At 39.5% G+C, this 6,004-nt stretch overlaps 1 pseudogene; it reads right to left on the bottom strand.

Annotated features, from left to right (window-relative positions):
- Nucleotides 1-350: 350 nt before the first annotated feature.
- On the bottom strand, nt 351-2,465 carry LOC127622489 (carbohydrate sulfotransferase 14-like; annotated as a pseudogene).
- Between the last annotated feature and the right edge of the window lie 3,539 nt (nt 2,466-6,004).

Below are 6,004 nucleotides of genomic sequence, written 5' to 3'. Positions count from 1 at the left end.
CATTTTGAACGATCCATGCTAAATTTTTCTCGTTCGTTGTGACAACAATCTTGCAGTTTCATAGTACTCCCACACCATACATGTGCTACAGTAGCCAGAGCTTATTTTCTCTGTGTACGGATCTGATATGAACATGCATGAGCAAATGACGTATGTATGCAATTTCCCACAAAATCTGTCCCGACAGCTCTAATATAAATAATTATTTTAGGTTTATTAAAGTATATTGGGTAAAAACATGGTTTTGAACTTTGTAAAAATAAAAATGGTTAAATGAAAACAAAATGTACTATTGCATTTACAAGGGAAATTGGTAGAAGCTTGTGCTCACTAATATAAAACTCTCACGATGGTCTTGCGCACACCTCAATGTTTTAAAGTAAATGCCCCACTCGTGGACATACCACTGCATCTCATGTACACAAAGAATATTTGATAGATTGACTACTTCTAGTTTTAAATAGTGGTCTTTGCTAATACCTACAGTATTCAGTGGTTGTGTTGGGTAATAGCCAAACAGAGAAAAGTCTAATATATACTTGAGCAGGAGCTCTGAGAATCTTCTGTGGCACAGTGCATAGATAATAATTCAGTGTGTCCTCGGTAACAGGTTTGTTTCATGTTTGTCTTTCAGGAAAACTTAAATGTTGAGGTGCCCCGACACGTTCCAACACATATGTTGCATCACTCCAGCCTTTCATATGTGCCAATGAAATTGTATTCTATAGCACAGGGTTGGCACAGGTTGTAGATGGGCATCCAGTGTTTGTTCATGTGCTCAGGATCTTCGTCTCGCAAATAACCCACAAACTCGGTAAATGTCACATCGTTTCCTACTATCTTTTATCCTTTGCATAGCCTTCTGTATACCGTCATAAATCTCTGCTCCATATTTTACTGGTTTGCCTCAATTTCACCAAACTTGTTGCGATAGGCAGAAAGCAAGCAGGCCATTGGCTCCCGTACAAACAGGAATTTAAAATAGAGCCGTAGTCGATGGCGAATCTCGTCAGGTGAAAATTCCGAAAGGAAGAGCAAGTCAGTGCAGTGATCCATCTTCCCTTTGATGTCCACATTGGCCAGAGCACCACTCAGTACTTTCAGTACACGTTTCCAGTTGGAACAGGCTACTTTGTGTACATAGCAGTACAGGAAACGATGCTCATCATTTACAAGTATGTGCTGAAGGAGAGTCTTCCTCTGCAGGGGACTGAGAGACCAGACACTGTGAGGCATGTTCTTCTGACCACACATTGATCTTATGGTGCGATTACGGATCTCCTGTAAAATCTGGGGAGAAGAGAGACAAATGTTTAATAACTCGATAGCAAATAAATTAGAGATGTGTTGTATAAGTACATAAAAATGCATTTATATACACTCACTGAGCACTTTATTAGGAACACCGTGGTCCTAATAAAGTGCCCGACATGATCTTCTGCTGTTGTAGCTCATCCGCCTCAATATTTGATGTGTTGTGCACTGAGATGCTATTCTGCTCACTACAATTGTACAGAGTGATTATCTGATTTACTGTAGCTTTTCTGTCAGCTCGCACCAGTCTGGCCATTCTCCATTGACCTCTCTAATCAAGGTGTTTCCATCCGCAAAACTGCCACTCACTGGATTTTTTTTTATTTTTTAGCACCTAATTAAACTCTAGAGTCTGTTGTGCATGAAAATCCCAGGAGATCAGCAGTTTCAGAAAAACTCAAATCAGCCCATCAAACAATCATGCTACAGTCTAAATCACTGAGATCACATTTGTGTCCATTCTGATGGTTGATGTGAACATTAACTGAAGCTCCCGACCTGTACCTGCATTTTATGCACTGCACTGCTGCCACATGATTGGCTGATTGTAAAATAGCATGAATAAGTAGGTGTACAGGTGTACCTCATAAAGCCATTTTGTGAAATGGTGTATTCCAACATATTCTTCAAGATTTAATATAACAAACACAAAGACTTATTTTATAATTTTAGCACAAAAATGCAGATTCACCTAACTGTCCGCTCACCATTAATATAATTTTCGCCTAATGTCAAAGACCAATAAACATTTACTGTACATTTATAAATGGCATACTATGTTTAGCTAGCACAATTTCTATCTATCCATCCTCCGGCCAGAAGCAGACAAAATATATGAAAATATGTTACTAAATAGACAAATATTTACATTGGACATTCCACTGGCTGACCAAATATTCCCTTTTTTCTACACTTGATCTTAATTCGGTAATCAACATTTATTTAATTTTATCATCATGAGAATCTGCCCATTGTCAACTTTCAATTGAAATTCTGAGAACCAAGACTCTTGAATTGTTGATTATCCAGTCGCAGATATCGCTAAAATATCATGTGATTGTAATCTTGTATCTTCGGTGAGTGCAACAAAGATCCTAATTTGAAAGTAAACAATTTCCATTTCATACCTTGGCTTCAAGATTGCCACCCATTTAAGATTTTCTGGTATGAAATATGGAGTTTCTCTGTTCCCCGAATTTTTTTTCCACATGCTAAACTTAAACCAAATTGGGGAAACAAGATAATCGGATTGTTTTACACCTTAAAATGACCATGAAGAATCTAATGAGTAGTGGTTGACCAATATAGGTATTTTTTTATTGACTGAGGCAGATATCCAGGGAGGCCAATAGGCTGATTTATCAGACAATTTAATATGGTAAATAACATATACATAAAATTGCTAAAATAGCATTGTTTACTCAAAATTTCACACAAAACTTTAACTATGTAAACGTATAACATTTTATGTTTTAAATGGCAGATAGCATTTTCTCCTGGTTTTCTGTTTAGTCATACCATTTTTGTAATATGTTTGCACATAATTAGTTTTTTAATATATAAGGAACAATTAAATAACCACAATGCACACAGTAGTCCAGCAATCACGGACGGCATGTCCACATTAGGAATCACATTTTCTCACAAAGCCAGCATCAAACTCATACTGTACATACAGTGCACAGTGAATATAACATTTACTTATAGCCAATTCTGGACAGTAACAGATTAGGTTTAATCTGGATACATGAATCAGATTATAAAAATAATGTACTTGTAATTGGATTGCATTGCCGTTTATATTGTACTTAATCAGATTACAGTTCAATTTTTGCGGATTACTTGATTACTTCAACCAATCAGCCATGGGAAATAACTAGTGCATAATTTACTAATTATGCTCCTAAATTATAAAAGAGCAGTCAGTGTTTTAGTATGATTATGAAGGTTATAATATGTTTACTATAGTAAAACCATGGCAAAATGTATTGCGAGGGCACGCAAAACATATTGTGAGGGAAAGCAAAATACTGTGAGGGCACGCAAAACTTATTGTGAGGAAACGCAAACTATTCAATACTCCAGACTAAAAAATTACTTGGGAGCCATTGGCTCCTAAACTGAAACATTTAGGAGCCAAATGTCTGTTTTTAGTAACGAAATAACAGATTTTCTCGATTTAGTTTGCTGTTCAGAAACAAGATTTAAAGCAGAAGAAAAAGAAGTCAGCTGATAACCCATTTATCGAAGGTTAAATAAACAGTATATATAGTTGAGAAGATAAGTTTGCATTCCTTTTTGTCTCAAAAATGTTCACACCCCTTTCATAATTTATAGAAAATATAAGAGATACAATATTTTTTTATTTAGTACTGCTCTTCAGAATCTACATTACAGATATTTACATAAAGTATAGTATGCATATAGTAGTGTTGTCTTCATTAGCAATTGTCTTTATATATATATTTTAATTGTTTTAAAATACTGCCTTAGTCTTTCTTAGAGTTATGGACACAGAGACTACAAGAGTGCAAACCGAATGAAATCCCAGATGCAGTTTATTGTGCTACTTCAATCCCAATCAATAATTACCAGAAGAAAAATTTGGTACACAATACTGGTCTTTTAATTATAAAGAAGCCTGAAATACACATGGGACTCTTATTTTGAAATGTCTGCACTCCCAGTTGTTAGCTCACTGATAGCTGATTTGCTGAGAAAGTGAATCTGATTCAAACTGCTAACCTGGGCTCCAGAGTTCTAACCCCCAGTTCTTTTCAGGTGATTCATGAAAAAGATCCAGTTCAAAAGAGTCATTTGTTCACGGCTATCTTGCGCTGGGTTTGTTGTTGCATGTGGTGGAGTGAACAGAATGGGTGAAAAGCAGAGTGAGACACACTGGTTGTGCACGTTCTAAAAATATATTTAATAACTCACAAGATGATATCTGATGAAACCGCATATGAACGCACACAACCTGACTGTTCCCAGTGGCAAATAGATTTTTAATTATTGTCATAATCAATTATTTTTGTTCACATTTGCAACCATTTTAGGCTCAGGCGAGGACATGCAAACTATTGCGAGGGAACAAAACGTTTTGCGAGGGCATGCAAACTATTGCGAGGGAACGCAAAACTTATTGCGAGGGCATTCAAACTATTGCGAGAGAACACAAACTTATTGCGAGGGCACGCAAACTCTCGGTGGTGTGCGTGGTGAGTTGTGTGTGGATGCGGAGGACGAAACTCAGTTGCTCGTGGAGGCTTCACGCTATTCTCCAAGGTAACATGCTCAAGCAACATGATAAGATGCGTGGATTGACCTTCTCAGACGCTGAGGCAACTGAGATTAGTCCTCCTCACATACTGTGATTCATAAACAAGAGCGAGCCTTTGCTTGGAGACGGACATGCCTGTTGTGCATCCTCCATAACAAACGAAGAGCTGATTTGACAGTCTAAACTGCTGGGTGCGCTCCACATACTTGTGCAATGCCCACACGGGGCATAATAAATGCGTTAAGTGCTCCTCATCCAAATTAAACGATGGGGAAGCAATGGCTTGTAGGTGGACTAACTAGGCCCTAAAGGCAGTGGAAAGCACCTTAGGCATATAGCTTTTTTGGGCTTGACGGTGGCTTTTGAAAGCCCCGGTCTGAATTCTAGACATGAACTTTCAACCGACAGTGCCTGCATATCACCCACCCATTTAACTGAGCCAAGAGCCAATAGGAGTGTGGTCTAGGAGACCAATTCTAATGGTTCGAATTGGGGGCTCGTGAGCACCTTTAATGCCAGGTTCAAATTCCAAGCTGGGACTGTAGCAGGGCGAGGGGGTTTAGTCGAGAGACTGAAAAATAGAACATGTCTTCCCATGGAGGAGCCAGCCTCCGGGGCATGGTATGTTGATATAGTTGCTACCTAAGCTTCGATGTGGTGAGATCAGCATCCAGCCACTCTTGGAGGAACGCAAGGATCTCAGCTATGGGGCAGTTCACAGAGTCTTCACCACATGAAGAGCATCCATTTGTAAACACACGTAATTTAGCACAGAGGCGTCTCATGGACATCGCTGTAGCTTACTGAATGACATTCACAGGGCACAGCACTTATAAGCTACATCTGTCATATTGTCCAGTCGAATCAGAACGTGATGATTCACTACCTCGGCATGCAAAGCCTTCAAAGCTAAGAGACAGCTTGTATTTCCAGACGACTGAAGTGCTAGGTGCCAAAGGCTGGGTGCCCACCGCATGGTGCGCCTCAGCCTGCGCTGAACATATCCGTGATTACCACCTTTTGCCAGAAGACCTGACACACAGCATGAGGCTGTTAAAAGGTTGAAGCTGTCCAAAGTGCTGGAGCAGCCAGACAGCTGTGAGATATGTCAATGCGCATGCACCCCTGGAACCCTCGTGCCGTGTCGGGCTAATAACAGCCCATCACAGTGGAATTTAAAAATGTACACGGTGGTGCTCAGCTTCAATGGGGTGAGTGCTACATCGATACACTTCGAGAGTGTGGAGAGCCAAGCAAAGGACTCTGAATTAATAAGCTGTTCCTTCAAATGCAAATCTCAAAACGCATGCGTCCTTCAGATCTATTGAAGCAAATCAGCCCAAGGGCAGATGTGCGATGAGATCTGTTTCTGAGATACTGTTCTGAATGGGCGCTTTGCAAGTGCGTGAT

The sequence above is a fragment of the Xyrauchen texanus genome, chromosome 28 (genome assembly GCF_025860055.1).
Source record: "Xyrauchen texanus isolate HMW12.3.18 chromosome 28, RBS_HiC_50CHRs, whole genome shotgun sequence".
NCBI lineage: Eukaryota > Metazoa > Chordata > Actinopteri > Cypriniformes > Catostomidae > Xyrauchen > Xyrauchen texanus.
This window is presented reverse-complemented; position numbering and strand designations above follow the sequence as displayed.